At 36.1% G+C, this 20,635-nt stretch overlaps 1 protein-coding gene across 1 annotated transcript in view; it reads right to left on the minus strand.

The window, feature by feature from the left end:
- DGKB (diacylglycerol kinase beta) overlaps window positions 1–19,929 on the minus strand; it is a 774,912-nt gene extending 754,983 nt beyond the window's left edge. Inside the window, exon 1 of the mRNA XM_033193061.1 lies at window positions 19,679–19,929. The gene's annotated coding sequence lies outside the window, so the exon portion shown is untranslated. The remainder of the gene's footprint in view (window positions 1–19,678) is intronic.
- Window positions 19,930–20,635: the final 706 nt, after the last annotated feature.

Raw genomic sequence — 20,635 nt, forward strand, 5'->3', positions numbered from 1 at the left:
TACTATAAGACAAAATATGTAGATCTATAATATATTGAATGAAATCAAATTTTCTAGCTTTTTAAAATAAATATGAAAATGGGAGAATACATACATATACACATAGAGATGAAGATAGAGATATAGAGATGATACTTAGTTATAAAGAGATTGAGATAGCTGCAAGATTTTTCCTTGGAGTGTATACTCAGAGCCATGTGGTTTTGTATTAACCACTGTGACTATTCATACTTTTGAACAAATTTGAGAGTCCCTTTTTCGGAACTTCTTATGAAAAGTAGAGACCTGAACTTAAAGTCTTAATTGGCATTTTGCACACATAAGTGGATTCAGGAGCTCGGCAAATAATACCTAATAATGTGCCACATCTAACTAGGATCATAACAAATGCTGTAGCGAATGAAGTACATATAAATTTATTTTCTTTTCACTTTTAGCCCTGTTCTCAACTCAACTGTACCCGACAAACAAGTGAATCAGTAGAATAACACCACCAATTAATAAATACCTGCTTCCATCACCATTCTGCCACTTCTCAGAATGAGAGCCAACTCTGTATTAATGCCATTATAGAAAACAAAGTGAATCAAAAGGAATAAACATCTTTGAATCTTAAAGTGTCCTTCTAGACCTGGTGTCAATTAACTTTTTCTTAAAGTACCAGATAGAAAATATTTTAGAGTTTGTGGGCCAACAGGTCTGTGTTGCAACTAGTGATCTCTGTTGTTGCAGTGCAAAAACAGTCCTAAAAAATATGTAAACAAAAGAATTCAGCCATATTCCAATAAAACTTTATTTAAAAATACAATCAGACCCTTGTTCCAGGCAACACTGAAAGAATTTTTAATATAATTATTTATTTCTCTTATACTATATCCATTATTGAAACTGAACCATTTAACTATCCATTTTCCCTCAGTATTACAGGGGAAAAAAAGTCCATCCTTGAATTATTGTGAATTTTAGTTCATTCTTTATGTCCAGGCAGCCTTTAGTTATAAATAAAATGGATAGAAAGCCATGTCAGATTGACCTTGTCCCTTACCTTAGAAGGTTTCCACACAGCTTTTTAAAATATCTGTACTTCTCCTGCCTGCTTCCCAAATGTGGAGATAAATATGTTCCCTGACAGCCTGACTTTTTCTGAGGCAGCACTCAATTTATCACTCTGCTCCTTGAGCACATTTTCCAAATCCTGACAAAAACATCCCTGAAACCTTCAGAGGGGAAAAATAAACCCTCATCTCAGGCTCTGTAAATTACTGTCAAGTATAGCCATGAATAAAATAAGAATCAATCCTGATTCATGTTTTAGAACATCCTACAAAAGAGCAACTCATACTCCAAAGGCCATTGTCAGAACTTAGACCAGGGGAAATTAGATAGGAAACAGAAAAGACACTAAATATTCTCTTTCATGCCCCTTTTTGTTAAGAAGCCAATGATTAGAGATCTCTGAGTGAAACAGTATTAACCTCATGATTTCTCTGAAGCCTGCTTTCTTTAAATTACGTAAAACTCAGAGAAAATGAAAAACAACAAAAAACTAAGGACTTAGAACACAAAAGCAGGCCCATCACTGACAGAAGGGCTTAGCTGAAATGCTCTTAGACTTCCTGGGAGCACAGAAAAATGCATTAGCCTTGATTGGTTTAGATGATTGCTGACTTGAAAGCTTCTATATTTAAGAAACATCCGAGCGAGGTAACTTGATGTTCCTCGAATGATGAGTAGAGCCAAAATCAGTCTGTGTAGGAAGGAAAGGAGAGAATATCTACATGTAACTGAAGGGACTCCTAACACTGCAATCACTTTTTCTCAAATATTGTTATAACTATGGGCACTACACAAATAAATTTCCTGTACTCAAGGACAACCATGTAGTAGAAGATCTAAGAAAGCTACAGACATACAGGAGGCAAACAAGATTAACATCAAAATACATACAAAGGTGGAATAACAGAACCTGAAGTTGTGGATGAAGAAAGGGTTGGGAGAGAAAACAATGTTTCTTGGAGAGAGTGAGAATAGAGCTGCTCCTGGAAAGATGAAAGAAATTAGGAAGAAACCGTTGTGAGGAGGGTCAACTGCTGTGAGAGAAGAAGGAGAATGCAAGGAGTATAAAGTGGCACATAGAGACCAAATAAAAGGTATGCTTAATTAAGTGGTTAAATGTGCCTACATACATGGATGGGGCTTAGTTAAAATTACTCTATTATTAATAGATTAATAATAGGAGTTGCATCAATTCATGCTAACTTTGTACCATGGACTGTGCTAAGATAATTTATGGATTATGTTGGATAATCCATAATATCATGGATTTAGGCCTTAAAATAGCAATTTAATGAGTAGCTATTATTAATCCCATTTGAAAAACTGAACATTGTGATTAAATTATTTAATCAAAATCAAACAACTAGTAAGTGCTAAAGCCAGGATTTAAACCAAGTCTTTCTTAATCACTGTACTAAACAATTGTAGCAAGCTAAGGGGAATCTACAGTTTTTTTTTTCTTTTTGCTTGAATGCCAGGCCAAGGTGAATCGATGACTGACTTACAAAAAATAAAGGAAGGATCTACCGAATTATTTTGAGCAAGAACATGGTAAAATCAAAACCCTGTACAAGAAAATTGATAATGAGGAGGATAGAATGCAAGTATTAAGCAAGAATTCATTAGAAATGAAGAGACCATACAGCAAGTTAAGAATACAGTCGAGTGAAATGTAAGAGTTTGTAATTGTCTAGTACAGGCAGAAATTGAAAGAAAAGGACAAATGTGAGAGGCAATAGAGACAGAAAAGATTAAAAGACAGAATTTGAATTAGCCAATACGGAAGCTGGGAAGATACTAGAAAGAGGGACCATTTCAAGGTGACTGATATCCAAACATGGGAAGAAATGTTTGGAAGGATGTAGATAAACTCAGTTTTGGTACTATTATTGAGGTGACAGCAAGATATATAGACAGAAAAACCTAGTAGGTAGATGAGGATGGCTCAAAAGTCCTTCAAATTCAACACGTTTAAATTAAATTCATGAGACACAAAAATAACAGCAAACCAAAGACTTCTGTTTTGAACTCTCTCTCAATTGGTACAAGGCACTGGCTTCCCTGTTGCAAATACCAGAAGGCTAAAGGTCATTCTTGACTTTTCTGCATCATTTCCTCATATATTCATTTCAGACTATCACAAGCCCTGCCAATTTCATGTCATAAATATCACTACAATTTCTCTTTCTCACTGTTGACACCATTACTGCAGTAATCCGGGCTAAAATAATCACTCACCTTTATTACTACAATGGCTGGTGAGCTACCACCTTCCATCTGGCTGACCTGCAGTTCATCCAGCACATTGCAGTTAGAGTAATCCTATCAAAATATAAATTATGCTGTCCACATATCCTCACCTCCCTTAAATCCTCAATTATTTCCAATGCTCTAAGGTTAAAGATAAAACAGCCTTGTGCCATCTGACTCCTGCTTAATCTCTTATCATACCCACTCCAGCCAAAATGGACTTCTAGCTCTTAAGTCAGTCTTGCAATAAAGTGTTCTTACATGTTTTTCTGCATTCTTTTTATTATCTAGTTAATACCGACTCATCCATCAAATCTCAGTTTATAATTATTTCTTCAAAAAGCCTTTCCAATCTTCTTCACTAGGACAGATAATACTGTGTTATTTAGAACATTTCTGTTGTGATTTACTATTTAATTGTGTGGTCATTATATATGTTTTCTCTCCACTTTAACACCAACAATTCACACTTTACCTGCCTTAATCAGGCTTTTACTCCACCACACCACTGAAATTTCCCTTTAAAAGGCCAGCAAAGATCCATCTTTCCCAATCCTGTAGTTGATCCGCAATCATCTTGCCGATCTTCTCAGTAGCAATTGACACAGCTCTTTCTTCTTGAAACATTTCCTTTCTTGGCACCAGGGGCAATGTGTTCTCTTGGCTTTCTCTTCCTGTTCTTTCTTAATTACTTTGCGGATTTCTGTACTTCTTCTCTATTGCAAAAAATTGGTTTACTCCAAGGCTTAGCATTGGACCTTCTTCTCTACGTACACTCAGTCCCTAGGGGTTCTCTTCTGGTTACAGGTCTACAAACAACTCCCAGATTTTTGTCTCCAACAACTCCCCTTAATTTCAGCCTCATATACACACTGTCTACTTAACATCATCACTTGGAAATCTTAGACACATTTCAAATATATTATGTCAATAGAAGAATGGAACATATTTTAAAAATAAATCTAAAATAGCACACTATTTAAAATAGCACCCACTCTCCATCACTCTTGTTCCTCCTGCCCTGACTTATTTTCTTAATGACATATATATAAAATTGTATCATGTATTTAATTTTTACTAGCTATCTCCTCCAAGAAAATGTAAATTTTAAAATATGCTACTTTAAAACTGCATTTTCAGTGTCTAGAACAGCACCTGGCATCAAGTAGCTGCTCAAAATATATTTGTGAAATTACATCACAGATAATATCAATCACTGTCACTACACTGAAAACTCAATGGAGACAGAAACTTCTTATGTGTTTAATTATCATTGTTTTCCCAATACCTGTTGAATGGGTATTATTAAATGCTTTCTGACTGATTGAATCAGTAGAAATACTATCAGGATAGTGCAATCTTTACAATGACAAAGGAGGACAGAGTTGCAACAAGGGGTAAATCTATTAAAAACAGGAAATGTGAGAACGACAGGAACTGGTAAAAGGAAAATGTATTTAATAATTAGGAAGTTATCAAATCATTTTAAGGCCAATTTAAGTATGGTGCATACTGATAGCAGATGATAACTGGCTAAGAAAGTAGTGGAAGGCACAGAGACAGAGGCTCCAAAGGTAGGCATGAGATGGTAGATACTATTCTAAACATATCGGTTCTTTTCATTCCATACACCAGTGTTGAAATTTCCTGCGCAAACATAGCCATACCCCTCTCACCCATACTTAAAGAGTCCGCTTCCTTATGGGCTATCCTAAAGGATTGTCCCTCTTCATTTTCCTCTTTGTGTGAATAAGGAGCCGTACATCTGAAAGTTGTGAGGATCGATCATTGCTTAGAATACATTACATTTCATTTTGCATTTCAGGCTTTATAGCGAAAATATAAATGATATCCCCCTTATTTATTTGCTAGTGTAAGGAAAATAAAACATCACTGGTAGATTTAAAAGCAAAGTGAAACTGGAATACCAATAAAAGACTGAGCAATCTAAAAGAGAATATTTGTTAATTCTTCAAAATTTCCCTTGGTTCTATTCCTTCACTTTCATCTTTGTGTAAAGAAGGTATTATATATCTGAAAATTGTCAGGGTAGAACATCGTTGTGAAATTAAGTTTCAAAGGTGGCTACATTTAGGTAGTGTTTGAAGTTTCTTATTTAAATATTGAAATTGGGAAGTATAAGTACATAAGTATTTGGTTAGCCTAACATTTCCTGGCCTGTCATAATTTTCTAAGTTTAATGATTTTGAAAACACTTAGCTAGACTATATAGCTTGCATCTAGGTGTTTGATTCTGGGTGAAACAGTAACACCATGGATTGCAGCAGCCAGGAAATGTTAATTACATTATTTTAAAAGCAGTTAGAAGTGTAGGAACCAGTCCACAAAAGACTCTAAGCTGGTCAGAACAAAAAGGCTGTTCAGGTTATAGCATTGGCAATAATGAGGACCATGACTCAGCTATATTAAGCATTCACTTTGATTTACTATCATACCAGCAAATTATCCTTGTGAAGAATAAACACAAGATTAAGAATGCAAGTGAATAGATGCTCTCTGAGGCTTGGTTTTATTCCACACAAGGGCATATCCAAAGTTCAGCTCTACCAGCATTCCATGCAGAGGGAGCAATCCTTTCAGTCAGCAAAGTGCAAAATATGGGAGTTTGATCTCTTATAACCGTCTGAATGGGAGGTTGTGTCAGGACTAAAGGGCTAGCCCCTTTTGGGGAGCTTCTTGTCGCATTTCAGATAAACACTTCTGCATTTTATTTCTTAGTGCTTTCTTAGACCATCTAAACTTCCAGTGTGGTAGGCCTGGTTATGGCCCACTGAAAAACCCACTTGAAAAGGAGATGGGAGATGGGAGAGGAAGCTCAACTCACAAATCAGTGCTTGGTTTGGGAAATTAAAGTTGCGTATCCAGCTAGCAAAGAATAAATAATCCTTGGGTAGTAACAGACCCAAGTTTGTTTGTAGTAACAAACCCAAAACCAAAGTTTTCCCATTATAAAAGAAAAAACAAGTTTCATAGGGATCAATTAATAGTTTATACTCAATCTCTAAGCAATCTAAAGTTGAAATGGAAAGGAAAAGAGTCCTAAAATAAAGACATAAAATTCCACTCCAAACCGACAAAAACAAAAAGTATAGAATTGGAATCTGAACAGTATAAGATAGGGACAACTTTGACTTGATAGAAGTAGACATAATTTTTAACTCAGACCTGTCAGGGAAGTATTTCTTCAAAGTCAAATAAGTTTTTCAATTATTTTTCTGTTTTGCCTGCGATAAATATAATACAGAAATATATTAACCCCTTTGGGTGATGTCTAAAACCAATGAAAAAGAGGACAAGTAAAACAAGTATGCGTTAAAAAATGCAGCAACTTGTCAGAATTTACCTAATTATAAAATCTAATGATATTCCTCAGCCTGAGAGTGTTTTCATTCCATACAGTTTTCATTAATTTGCGAAGTTATACCATTAAAAATCCCACAGATAAAATTAATGAGGGCACATGCTATATTGTGTTTCAGACAAAATGACTGAGTATACTTTTTTTAGGTCGCAGCTAACCCTATTTATATAGCTTACGTAAAATTACATAGGAAAGAAATGCCAGATATTTAAAAGTTATTCCAGGGACAATCTCATTTTATGATTTCTGAAGCTAAATAACATGATTTTTGATAGATGAAAAATGTACACTTGCAAAATAGACTAGTATACTACTATGGATAAATCCATTTGAAGCTACAGTTTGCTATAAATCATGCTTTTCCCCTAAAATGCCTTCACTTATCTCATTCGATAATATTTGCTTCCATGGAAAGAATGATGTGGGGACAGGGCTGTAAGAAACAAAGTCCTAGCACAAGTGACCACCCACTCCTGAACTGAACCTGGAAACCATGACAAAAATCTTTAATAAGCATTTCTCCACACTTCACATAGTAAATATGGGATATGTCTGAGAAAAATGTTTTCTTTCTGTTACCATGGGCATATTATCATTTAAATGAGACTCTGAGAACGCGACATAGCACTGGGGAAAATACACCAGCTAATCATCTATTCTCCCCATGTGTGTGACCTCTTAGCCTTCTGTTTACTTCCTGTAAGACCTCGAAGCCTCCATACTTGTTCTTGTCAGACACTGAAAATAACGTTTATCCCTCCTCTTTATATCCAGGCTCACAATCTGAATACCAATGACCAATTTACAGAATGCCACAAATGAAAAAAAAAAAAAAATCCCTAAGTCTAACTTATGCTTTTGAAATTGAATAAAGAAAGTTCCAATGACTACACTTAGTCAAATTAAAAATAATTTCATTTTCTCAAAATATAATAGCATTATTGAATATTATCTCCAGAATGAGAAAACATATGTATTACTGCTAAATATAAAAGAAGGGAAAATATGCTAATGTACAGGTACTTATTCAGCAGCAATACAAACCATACTGATAAATGGACCAAGAGGATGTACCAGTACTCCCACATTATCCACAGGGAATACATTCCATAGCACCAAGTAGATGCCCGAAACCACGAATAGTACCAAACTCTATGCTACAATGTAGTGCATTTCAGAGAATGAAGAAGATAGTCACTTACCTCTTTAATAAAGTAGACAAAACAATAAAAAAACACTATTGACCCAGAGAGATGCTTTATGAGATAACTCATCATCCCCAATCAAGAAAGGTGCATTATTAGAGTTCACCTATTTATTCAGTGCTTTTTAGGTACCTGTTTTGTGCCAGGCAATGTTCAAACCACTGGATAAAAAAAAAACAAAAACAAACAAACAAAAAAAACGGAGAACCAGAGACACAATAGGAGTACAAGTAAAGTGGAAAAGCAGCACTGAAAGAATGAATAAGCAGCTTAATGTCAAAGGAACATTAGATTGGAAGAGAACAAAGTGACAATAGACATTGTTGAAGAGATAAAGAGGGACCATGTTATGAAGCTTTGCCTAAAAGCAAGGGATACAGAGAGAAGCAGGGTTAAAGTCATCGTTGATATTAATGATTTTTAAATTAAAATCCAAATTTAATTCGAATGTCTAAATGCTAGTACCCAAAATAAAAATAAATGACACAAAGAAGAAGTCAAAATACTTATCTCTCTTTTCATAGGAAAATATGAAGTACATGGGCAGCAGGGCTCTATAAGAAAACTGCTGTGGACAGTGAAAAGAAAAATAAAACGTGGACATTTAGAAGAATTACCAGGGTCAGACTGAGGTGAGAGATCATAGACTTATTATGACACCAGTTTTCATAGTTTTGTGATTTTCAATAGCATTCAATATCCCAATTGAAAATGCAAAGCCAGATTGCTCAACTGAGAAAGGGTAAGGATTTTGCCATATAGAAAAAGGAAGGAAAAGAATAATACAGGGAAATAAAGATTTGTGCAATAGAGCTATTTGTGTTGTATACTAGGTGTTGTTTGGACAGTAAGGGAGGGAGAATGAGAAAAAAGTCATCAAGGAAATGAGGTGGGTCAAGCTACTAGATATTGGTGGGAGGAAGAGAGAGTAATGTGATCATTTAGAGTATCTCATGATTTCAAAGTGGAGAAGTTCCAGGTAATACCAAGATCCAGAATGGAGGCAATGCCCAGTGGATAACATGGAAAGATGTGGAATGTCAATGAAGGTAAGGTGATTAAGGGATTTCTGCCAAGGATAATTGACTTACCTTACCTATGTACTTTAACCAATCCTAACGATGACAAGAGATATAAATAAAGGAACATTGCCATACAGACTTCTAAATCAGAAAGAGTAATAAGGAAGATAATAGATGGCACTGAGGGGTAGATGGTGGTAATGTAAGTCAAGGCAAAATGAAAAACATATACATATATATATATACACACACACATATAAATAAATATGAATAAAGTTACACATTGAGGTAAATTGTTATCATTATAAATTCATGATTATCTTGTCAAATATCCACCCCTACCTGCCCCCACAATACAACCTAGATCACAATACATGACTCTGGTCCAAAATCTGTCTAATTTTATCCATAAACTTCAAATTTTCTCCACCTTGTTCAAACTCTACAGAGAAAATTTAAATTAAAGAAATATACCTAACTTACGACTATAAAACCTAAATACCTGTTCAAATTGTTATATTCTTTCTTTTCTCTGCTTTTTCTTTATAGGCAGTGTACCTTCTAGTCAAAGTCAACCAACACCCTATATATATATGTGTGTGTGTATATACACATATATATGTGTATATACATGTGTGTGTATATATGTATATATACGTATACATAAATATATACATATATACACATATATACATATATACATACACATATATGTTCAGGGTACATGTGCAGGATGTGGAGATTTGCCAGATAGGTAAATGTGTGCCATGGTAGTTTGTTGCACAGATCATCCAATTACCTAGGTATTCAGCCCAGCATACATTAGCTATTCCTCCTGATGCTCTCCCTCCCCCCACCCAACACCTTACAGGCCCTAGTGTATGTTGCTCCCCCCGTATTTCTATTCACATCCAACTTTTCATAGATGTTTAAACATAATCAAAAGTTCCCAATTCAGAAAAGTAAAAGCTCTTTCAAACTTCTATTATTCCCGAGAAACAGCTCTACCTTTCTCTAAACCTTCATAGATTAACTCTTTGAATGAGTCACTCTGCCTCCATTTCCTGAACTCCTACTCACTCAACAAGTTTCTGTCTGGGTTTCACTCCTCATCACTCCAGCAATACATGTTTAGCTATAATCACCAGTGATCTTCCAGTGTTCAAATCCAATGGGTGTGTTTTAGTTCTCATCTCAATTAACATCTCAGCAACATCCAACAGTGATGATTACTTTGTCATTCTTATAAGACGTTTTTTTCCTGGTCTTTAGAATGTGCCAGGTTTCTGTTGTTGTTTTCCTCCTCCATGACAATTCATTTTCATTCTTTGCAAACTCATCTATTCCAATGCACTTTAAAAGTATTAGGATATATCAAGATTTGTTCCTAAAATTACCTCCTTTTTCATTCTATGTTCTCTTCCCAGGGATTTGTAGCAATGCCAAGACTTTATTCCCCATCTATACCACCAAATTTTTATATCTCTTTCCTAGTTCGTTGCCGTTATCTCTTTAATCGCATAGCCAACTGTTCAATCTAGAATTATGCTTGAATAAATGAAAGAAATACCAGTTTTTATAAGAGGATAAAAGAATAATGATTGCTAGATATATCTTAGGAATTGCTTTTACTTTCCCTTCTTGAGTAAATTTCTATTCTTCCTTCAAGATCTAACTCAAATTCTAAATTATCTGTGATTAATTCCTGAGTCTCTTGTTCTCCCCATCTCCTATAGCAACATGCGCCTACTTCTACAACTGCACATAGCCCATGGTATTATAATTTATACATGTGTCTTCCTCCAACTCCCAGTATAGGATCTCCATAATGTCAAAATCAGGTTCTATTCATAATTTTCTTCCAGAATCTACTACTCTGATGTCTGGTAGGTGCTCAAAAATTTTAAGTGAACATTTAAATGCCAGTAGACCAGTACTTCCTAAAATGTGCTCCAGGGTTTTCAAATATATATTAATAGATGCTCCCAGAAGGATGGATTCTGTGGTTAAATAAGGCCAGGGAAGTTTGTACTAAATTCTGTTTTAGAGATGCTGATTCACATGTGAAGGACTGTAAGAAGTTCTTAAAATAAAAAACTGTTCAACTTTATTTAATATTTAAATACGGAAGATGTCTTTCTCTTTTCCTCTTTTAACATATGTATTAGCATTCCTCAAACAGTGTTTCTTTATCTCTTAACATAGTTTGAATTTTAACTCATGAGGATCAGCAAAACACATATTAAAGAACCAGAGAGGATGGCACCTTCTCTTTGATCCAGATGCTCCATGATGATAAGATACAGGCTCTAATTTCTTTAATATAACTTTGAAACTTCTTAGTGGAGAAAAATTTTTTATCAACATGGCACTGCTATGTATTGACAAATACATCAAATCTAACATATTCTTTTTGTGTTTTGTTGTCTACGAAGTCACTAATTCAGGACATTGCCTAGCCATAAAGAATAGCAATATAATTACAGCCACAGTCAAGTCATTGTTTTGTTTTGTTTACTGAAAGTGCTCTTTCACTTTTGATATTATCTTTTTGCTAATATAGTTGCCTAAGCACCAAATGTACCACCATGCAGTTATGCAGGTAGCTTGAACAAAAAAAGCATTAATAGCTTTAAAACAAATTTCCACTTCAAGCTCAAAAACCTTATCACTTTACTTTCAGAACATGTTGTCTAGTAGTTTGGATAGAGTACATTCAAAATCAGAACGTAAAACGACAGTCTTCCCCTAAATGGCTTTTATGCTACGTTATCTTTAATGTGTAACAAAGAAGAAATCTCTATTTGCCAAACAGAAACTTTTAATATATATCATGACAAACAACATTATATAACAATAGAGCACCCCTCCTAGTAATCAGAATTCTCATTAAGAACAACATGATAGCAAAATGACTCATCAGCTTGTTGTGCTCTTTTTCTATTTGGGACAAGTGTGGGGAAGTTACAAGTTGTTTATGTGTAGCCCAAAATGACAGGCAAGAGAAGTTACTAAGCAACATTAAATACTTGCATTTTTCTAATCTTTAAAAGCTGTCCAAAGCTGAATAATCCTATAATACACAGGTAACAGGAAAAGCAATGTGGGAGTTATGTTTTTGACAGAATGAGAATGTTTTGTTTAATAATTCTAAAATTCTGATTCACTATGAGTTCATCTGTTTTGGTCTTAAAAATTACTTCAGGTGTTTAAGCCTCTTCTACTCACTGTCACCTCTTATACTCACTGTCCACAAGACAGACGAGGTCTACAATGAAAACAAAGCATAATGGGGGTTTGCAGGTGGGGCAGGAGTGGTCCTTATGCCTCCTGAAACCAGCTTGTTCTCCTATTAATTATATTATTCCTATTGTGTAAATAGGATCTTTTGCTCATCTCAACAGCTCTTTGTTCCTTTCACAGCACTATCACCACAACAAATTATGCACTTGTTTCCTTGTTTAGGTCTGTTCACATCTGTCTTCCACCAAAGTGTAACTCTTTAGTACTGTAGGAACTTTTCCACCCATTCCTCTTCTTTCACCAACCCTGGCAGAATGCTTGACAGAGTAGCCCATCAATGACTGAAGGATGAATAGGATACAGGGCTGTGGTATAAGTAAGTACTTCTGTCTCCTACGGGATAGTTTTCATATCTCTATATGAATCTTAGACTTCCCAGAACTAGCTGAATATTACTGACAATCTCCATCATACACACTAGGAAAGGCAAGACAAGTGAGAATTCCCCAGCTCTTATTTCTTTTCATTAAGGAACCAACAAACAGATTCCTTGGTTAAGAGCCAAACAAGAAACATTTCCTTATATTTTCTGTCTCAGCAAAACAAGTTACTGAATAAACTACCAACTCATTTTTCTGCCTGAAGTTTTGTTTTCAGGTCAAGGATCTTGTCATGTTTTTCTATAGCATCTCTGTTTCTTCCTCCTTTCCAGTTCATATAATTCAAATGGAGTTTGATCTAGAAACTAATAGGTTTCCTCACATCAGAGGTCATGTTTCCCCAACATGCTTAGGTACAAATAGCAGAGCAGTCAATATAGAGCAAAACAGAATATACTTTTGTATATTAAATGATGATAGCTATGACTATGTTTTTTTTTTTTTTTTTTTTTTTTGAGACGGAGTCTTGCTCTTTCGTCCGGGCTGGAGTGCAGTGGCTGGATCTCAGCTCACTGCAAGCTCCGCCTCCCGGGTTTTACGCCATTCTCCTGCCTCAGCCTCCGGAGTAGCTGGGACTACAGGCGCCCGCCACCTCGCCCGGCTAGTTTTTTGTATTTTTAGTAGAGACGGGGTTTCACCGTGTTAGCCAGGATGGTCTCGATCTCCTGACCTCGTGATCCGCCCGTCTCGGCCTCCCAAAGTGCTGGGATTACAGGCTTGAGCCACCGCGCCCGGCCAACTATGTTTTAAGAAGATCAGAAGAGAAAGAATGAAAGACCTTTCATCATCATTTTAGGTAAGAGAAAGGGAGTTAAAATTTCTGAGGACTAATTGCATGCCAGCCATTCTTCTGGGTAGTTTACGCGTGTTGGTTAACTTATGTATGTTAATAGTTACCACTTTTTATAGTTTAATAAGAATATTTGGGGCACAATGGTAAGTAATGAAATCTTACAAAGTGTTTATAATAATATTTAATAAATTTTGTAGCCTGAATATTTTATTAATATAAAACTAAGAAACATTTTTAGATTTAGATTTTATTTAGAACATTTTCTTTACTACTGATACTTTTTCTCTGAGACAATATTCCAAGTAAGTTGGAAATAATAGGTAATACTTTTTAGTGTTTATTATGTGTATTCTGTTTAAGCCCCTTACATCCATGATTAAATCATTTAATTCTATGAAATGGATTGCATTTTCATTATCACTGTTTTACAAGGAGAAGTCTAAAGCATAGAATTTAAGTTACTTCCTTAAATTCATCCAAAAAGTAAGGATTTTACATCCAGACAGTTTGAATGCAGAAACTAAGTTTCAAGTCCCATATCGTCAAACCTAGGAAAATGATGAAACTCAACAAAGCTTCTTTTCATATTGAGAAATTATATATGGAGTTGACCTCTCCATATCCTTATTCACAATTCCATCTCATTATGAACAATCAAAACACAATACACAACTTGGGATTCTAAAAAAAATTGTGTATTATAAAGCACAGCCCAGCTGCCTCACTGGGGGAAACTCATTCTGAGATTACTCTATTGATGGAACTCTAAAGACATTTTAAATAGCTATGCACTTCTCATCCCATCTGCCCTTCCCCTGATTATTCGATAACTGATTCATGTGGATTAGAAAGAAGACTAAAATAGAATAGTTTGACCTAAGATGGTACTTTAAAAAAAAAATGTATTTGGAAAGCCCTATGTGTTATACAGTTCACATAGATACAGTATTAGAATAGTAAATGAAATAAATGTATAAAAACATTTAAAAATAGAATTTGAATGATCACATAACCTGATAATTTGTAGGACAGGGTTTCTGGATTGATTTTCCCACCATCAACGATCACTTTTCTCTAGTGGTAGTGAAGTCTTGAATGTCTGCTTGCAGATATGATTCACAATTTATGAGCTATGACTGAATTAAAATCAGTGTGTTTTTCCTCAAGGGAAATAAGAGTTTAAGAAACAATTAAAAATCACCTTTTCACAACTTCACATTATTGTCCCACAAGAGCAAAACATCTTTGATGAGCCACTTATTTTACTATTTGGGTTTTCCCCCCTCTGAAGATACGTTAATAACCTAAAACCAGAAAATAGGTATCAGTAAAAATTTTGATTTTGTGATCTGGAAATAAATATTTTATCTGTCATATTCCAAAATATTGCCCCATGTATTCTAAATATGTAATACCATAGAGGGTAATAAATGTGTTCTGAGTAATTTTATGCTAATCATGACTTCTACTTATAAAAATAAACACTTGCTATCAGACATCATAGTTTTTATTTGAAAGCTAATTCTCTTGTTTTTGGTGGGCAGGGTGCAAAGGCTAAATATTGTAGAAGTGGGACTACCTATTCCTTCAGTGGATAGAATTAGAGCCTATAATAATACAGTTTATTAAAAGAAGTGTTTATTAAGATCCAATATTAGACACTGTGTTAAGCACTAAACTTTCAAAGATAAAGAAGTTTGAACCCCTTCCTCAATGCAGAAAACAGATTATTTCAATTCTCCATGGCATATTCAATAATAAAGGCAAGCACAAGTTTCAGTGGAACCACATAGAAAAACTGTTGGGCCCGTGGCAGAAACCAACTAGATACCTCAAAGTGTCACGATACTAGAGTAGGAGATTAAAGGACAAAGACTTTAATTTGTCCTTTAATTTATCAAATGAAACACATTAGCGTGGAGAGAGGGCAGAAGGGTTTGGATGTCCAAAAGTAAATTACAGAGAAGCAAATATAAGCAGAGACAAAGAAGGTGCAACATTGTGTGAACTGTGGAGGGTTATAATAAGCCAGTGGTAGTTAATAGTGGATTTAGAGCCTTTTGGTTAGAAGAGTGGTCCCCAGAGCTAGACTACCTGGGTTCAAACCCTGGCTCTATTCCTACCAGTTTGTAACTGTGATAAGTCACTTAACCCTGTTGTCCTTCAGTTTGCTCTTTTATAAAATGGGAATGAGGATAATAATAAAATTATCCCAAAAGGGTATGATCAAGATTAAATATGCAAGATATTTATAAAGGCAAATGCCTTGTAGTAAGCACTCAGTGAAAGTTACTATCATTATTTTTAAACTAGAAGAAGAAGAGACAGCTGATTTTAGCACCACATTCAAAAATCAACCCTGAAAACTAACTCTATTCCCAACCCTAACCTGAAGTGTCACAAATGAAAAGAGAATGAACCAGGGCCAACAATGTGAATGTATTTGCAAAGCTCTGTCACCATGTACACATCTGACAATAACTCAGGAGCATCAAGTGCATTTATGAAGCGTGTCCATTTCTTCTCTGATTTTGAAGGTAACAGTTTTTGTGCTCCTTGCATCTATAGTGATCGGCATATTGCCAATCAAAAATAACTGAGTTGAGGACATTGTGTTTCAAATTCACAATGCAATACAAATTCCCTGTTAAAAGGCAAATCCTTCATTTCAAATTGTTGACTCAGAAAATCCTTAAAAAAGAATTTTGGCTGTTTAAATTTAGCATGCTGAGAAAGACCAATCTTAAAATATTGTTTGGCTCTACGCCCATAACATTTTCACTTTATTCTTTGTTAGTGTTTGTCTTCTGTGATAAGAAGACAAGTGACAGTAATCATGTTAGTCTCTGTAACACTTCACATTTTACCTAAATGAACCATTTTGTTTTTATCCTCACCAGTTAAAGATGGCCTTTTGCTTCCTGGCATGTATTCAGAAAGTGATTATGCAAGAACCAGTGATATTTCCAATTACTCTTTTACCTCTTCAGTCAGCATCTGGCCTTTCTCCCCCACTTTTCTTTGAATCATTGTTTTTCCACTTTTAAAAGAAGTATGTAAAGGAGATTATCTGATGACAAGCATAATCTAATTTTTGTAATAAGACCTTACAACTATTTAAAGAGATGTTTTGAGCCTGCACTTTATCTGTGACTAAAGATCTCTACCCCACACACAGTCCAAAGAGTTTGTTATTTAGTGTCCCTCAGGACAAAGCATGTGGACATATTTTTGGACCAGCCTTTCACTATATGATTCCCTTATTTTCTTTTTATACCCATCTGTGTTTAGGTCTTCCAACTTTTCTCCTCCCATATTAACTGCATTATCTTCCTTCCTGGCAATGTCCCCATGTTCATTTTCAGAGTTTGTGTAGCCAAAGCAGAGCCTGAAATTGGAATGCTGAGTGTGCCAAGTTTGGATCTGGGGTCAATCAGGTGGATTTCAGTTTAGGTGGATCCAAGGTTGGGTATCATCAGAGAAGGAAGACCACTCAAGCACTACCCACCCACGGCATCCACAAAATATTATGCTCAACCCCACCCCGATCCTTGGTGGAGTACCATTTTAATTTTTTTTTTAAGTAGCAAAGCAATTAAGAATTAGAGTTAGACACACTGAGTGGTTAATTCTAACCCAGCATTCACTAAATATGTTGCTTTCAGAAATTTGTTTATTCCCTCTGAGTTTGAGTTTTTTCTAAGGGGGAGAAAATGCCATCTTCCTCCTGTAGGTGTTATACCATAAATAAGAAGGCATATGTAAAGCTCTTGACCCAGTATGTGCAACTGCCACACTCAAAATAACCGCCCACTACTCATTCATTGTGTGATGAACAAAGCATATGAGGAAATAATCCAGGGCTATCAAGTAGTTGAACCTACTTCATAGTAAATACCCAAGATATTGACTGTGGTATTGGGACATACCATACGTGAGTCACTTGGTCAGAATTTGCATTGGTGTTTTACAAGAGAAAGAAAATGCTATCGCTGGGAGAGGGGCAACAGGAATAGGCTTCCTCACAATTTTTCCTGGAGTTTGCTCTGGGCAAGTGCTTCTCAGCTAGAGGTATTACTCTTTAGAGGATACTGCAACAGTATTGTGCATATATAAATACAGCTCTGTCCCTGAAGGCAGCTAGAAGAGGCATCCAGGAGAGGATCATCTTAAAATGTCATTTCAAGCCTATCCATCACATCACAGTCATTATTAGTAGGCAGAATTAGATTTTGTGATCAGCAGCTATCTTCATCTGCCTTGCCTGGCTACAACTCTCCCTTCTTTCAATAGTGTGCAAGAAAAAGCATCAGTCATAAGATACTAGTTCAGACACTATCCCAGCAAAACTTACCAATGGTTTTAACTTAAATTGTTAAAACAATTTAAATAATTGTTTTATTATACAAACGATTTTGATAATCTTCTTCTCAGTCAAAACATGAGCTTTGCTTACCAGTAGGACAAGAAAGTATGAAGCAAAGGCATTGCCACCACTCAACTCCAACTACATAAGTTTCTATATTTTAAAAAATTTTGTCAAATTTTCATCAGTGCTTTTAACCTAATTTTCCTTCTCTTTAGCTATATACAGGTTTCAGTTAATAATAGTTTACTCTAGAGTATTAGGGAACTGCTTGCAAATTTCTTCCAACCATATTCTTCTATTCTTCATATAGACTTTTTTGTTTTCTTTCTCATTGGTGTCAAAAAAATTTAATCACCCTCATGTATGCACTATTGTAGCAAATATATTCCCTGAATTATATTTTATTCAATGATTCACAAAGTCACATGTAGACTTTATGCCCAGGGATACTATGTATATGTGTGGAATGGATCACGAATAACAAATTGGGTATTCTAACAATGCCAAAAAATATTAAGTAAGCCTTTATACCTAGGGATCCTCATGATGAGTAGAAAATTAGCCAACACAATTCCAATGACATTCTTGACATGTTTTATTTTTGGTAAAAACACGAAATTTGGTGGATTAGAGAAAGAGTAGCACAATTTAAAACTGAAATTATAGGATAAGAGTAGTCCTTAGTTACCTATTTTCTAAGGACAGATTATTTTAAAATTACTTTGCTTTTCACAATTGTTATTTCATAAAATTTGAAGCCTTCTTATCCTGTGGAATTTATGCTAGCCTATGGACGTATCCAGATTAAAATCCTACATTCTGTTTTAGGTAATTTCTGTTTTGTCAATAATTTTTATTGGAGAAAAATGTACTAATACAGTGTTTTCTCCAATGATCCTCTAACTAAGTCTAACATTTTTGTGTAATATCTCCTTTCTGCTTGTGGGATTCCCCACTACCCACAACCACTATAAAAATCTGGTGAATGCGTGAGGACCTGGTTAGGTACCCCAACATTTTTAGATTATTTCTGATCTCTTTTCTAGAAAAGACCTTCAGTATTCTGCTTGCATTCATGTTTATTCAGTCATTTGCCTTACAATGGACTGGTCCTTGCTGACCTGTTTTTAAAAGAGTTGGTTATCTGCAATTTGAGCAACCAGTTGAAGTTGTTTTTTAAAAGTTTTAAGCCTTCATTTTCTGCCAGTGAACACAATACTGCTTGGTTTCTAACTATAGAGCCATCTATGTAAAAACCTCCACTTTGAAATCACAAGAAAGAAACTGTTCAGCAAGTGGAGGAGATTATTACAGCAGGAAGAAATTGAGGGAACCCTCCATGTGACACTCACTAAATAGTATTTGAATGTTTATCATATCATCAGTGTGGCCTAGGCTGTTGCCTAGCAGTTATCTAGAGACCTACTTCACATTTTATTTTAATGTAATAAGGTAAATCAAAGACTTTTATTTGCTTGCTTGCTTGTTTAGTTCACAGATTAGGAATAAATCTGGACTGGAACTTGTAACAATTAACTAGGGCATTTGAAAGTCTAAGCCGACCTCTTTATGAATTACCTTTTGAAAAGACAAGCTGCTATCTCACTGGTAACTTTGAGGAGACCACTCTTGGAATTAAATTTAGAAAACATTTACCAGCTGTGTTGCCTAAAATCACAATGGACAGGGCACTTTCTGCATAGCTAATACACAAGCGGCATCCGCCTGCAAATCACAGAGCACCCCTACTATAGCATAACTAGGACAGGAGTCAGGGAGACGAACCGATTTAACATTTCACGGAGAATTCAAAGCTATGCTTCTCTAACTTTCCTCCCCATTTCTTCTCAGCTTCCCTTCCCCCGCACCACATACCCAGAAGCCACTCAATTTGCCAACCATGTCCAGTTTAACTTACTGCAGTGTGATGCAGGCGAAAGCTGGGCGCATCTCTGAAGCTAGAGCCACTGCTTTTCCGGAGAGGAACTGGGACTAGCCAGCTCTCAGGATCCTTTCCAATTCACACGCTTCCCGCACAGTAAGAAGGCTCCCACACAGCTCGGCTTCCCCAGAGGAGTGGAGCTTCAAGAACTCTGCTCACAGCATCCTCCTCTCCACTGCCACCCCCTTCCAGAACACCCGACCCATTGGAACTAGTGTCTGAAAGATGGAAATCTACTTCCAGGCAGCAACACAGGCTGCCTGCAGTTCACCCTTCTCTGATCATTTGCAACTCAAAAACAGCGGAGGCTGAAAGACGTAGGTTTTCGGAGCCTGAAAGTCATCTTTGGCTTCCCCCTTCCCCACCTCTCACTCCTCCCACTTCATCCCCGCTCCTCTATCGCGGCCACCCCCCCAGTCCTCCAGTCTCCCACTCAAGCTAGCTATCACAAATGATTATTTTATCATCCAAATCAGTAAGCAGCTGAGGGAAACAATTTGTCAGAGATGAAATACCTGTTGTCCATGACTAACGCTCTTCTTTAGTCTCTCTTAGTCCTTGATTTATGTCAAGACGCGTTGATATTGGAAGTCTGTGCAGTGTGTGTGTGTGTGTGTGTGTGTTGAGGAGGAGGCGATTTGCGCGGCTGCGAGAACCAGCCCTGCCTATCTCTGGCTGCCGCTTCTCCAGCTGCTGTTGCTACTCTTGCTGATGGAGCTCAGGGGAAAAATGAGACAGGGAGAAAAGGCTATACAGCTGTTTAACTGCTGGTCCAGTTATAAGACAGGGGAGGAGACGGTGCAGGTGAGTGGCTGTTGAGACAGTGAGCTGGATTCACTGCAATTACTACCACTCAGTATACATCTCAGGCAGGAAATATGATACCTGTCTCCCCTCCCCTTCTACAACTATAGTCCTTGATGGGTCATTGTT

This window comes from Trachypithecus francoisi, unplaced genomic scaffold, assembly GCF_009764315.1.
Source record: "Trachypithecus francoisi isolate TF-2019V2 unplaced genomic scaffold, Tfra_2.0 Lachesis_group4, whole genome shotgun sequence".
Lineage (NCBI taxonomy): Eukaryota > Metazoa > Chordata > Mammalia > Primates > Cercopithecidae > Trachypithecus > Trachypithecus francoisi.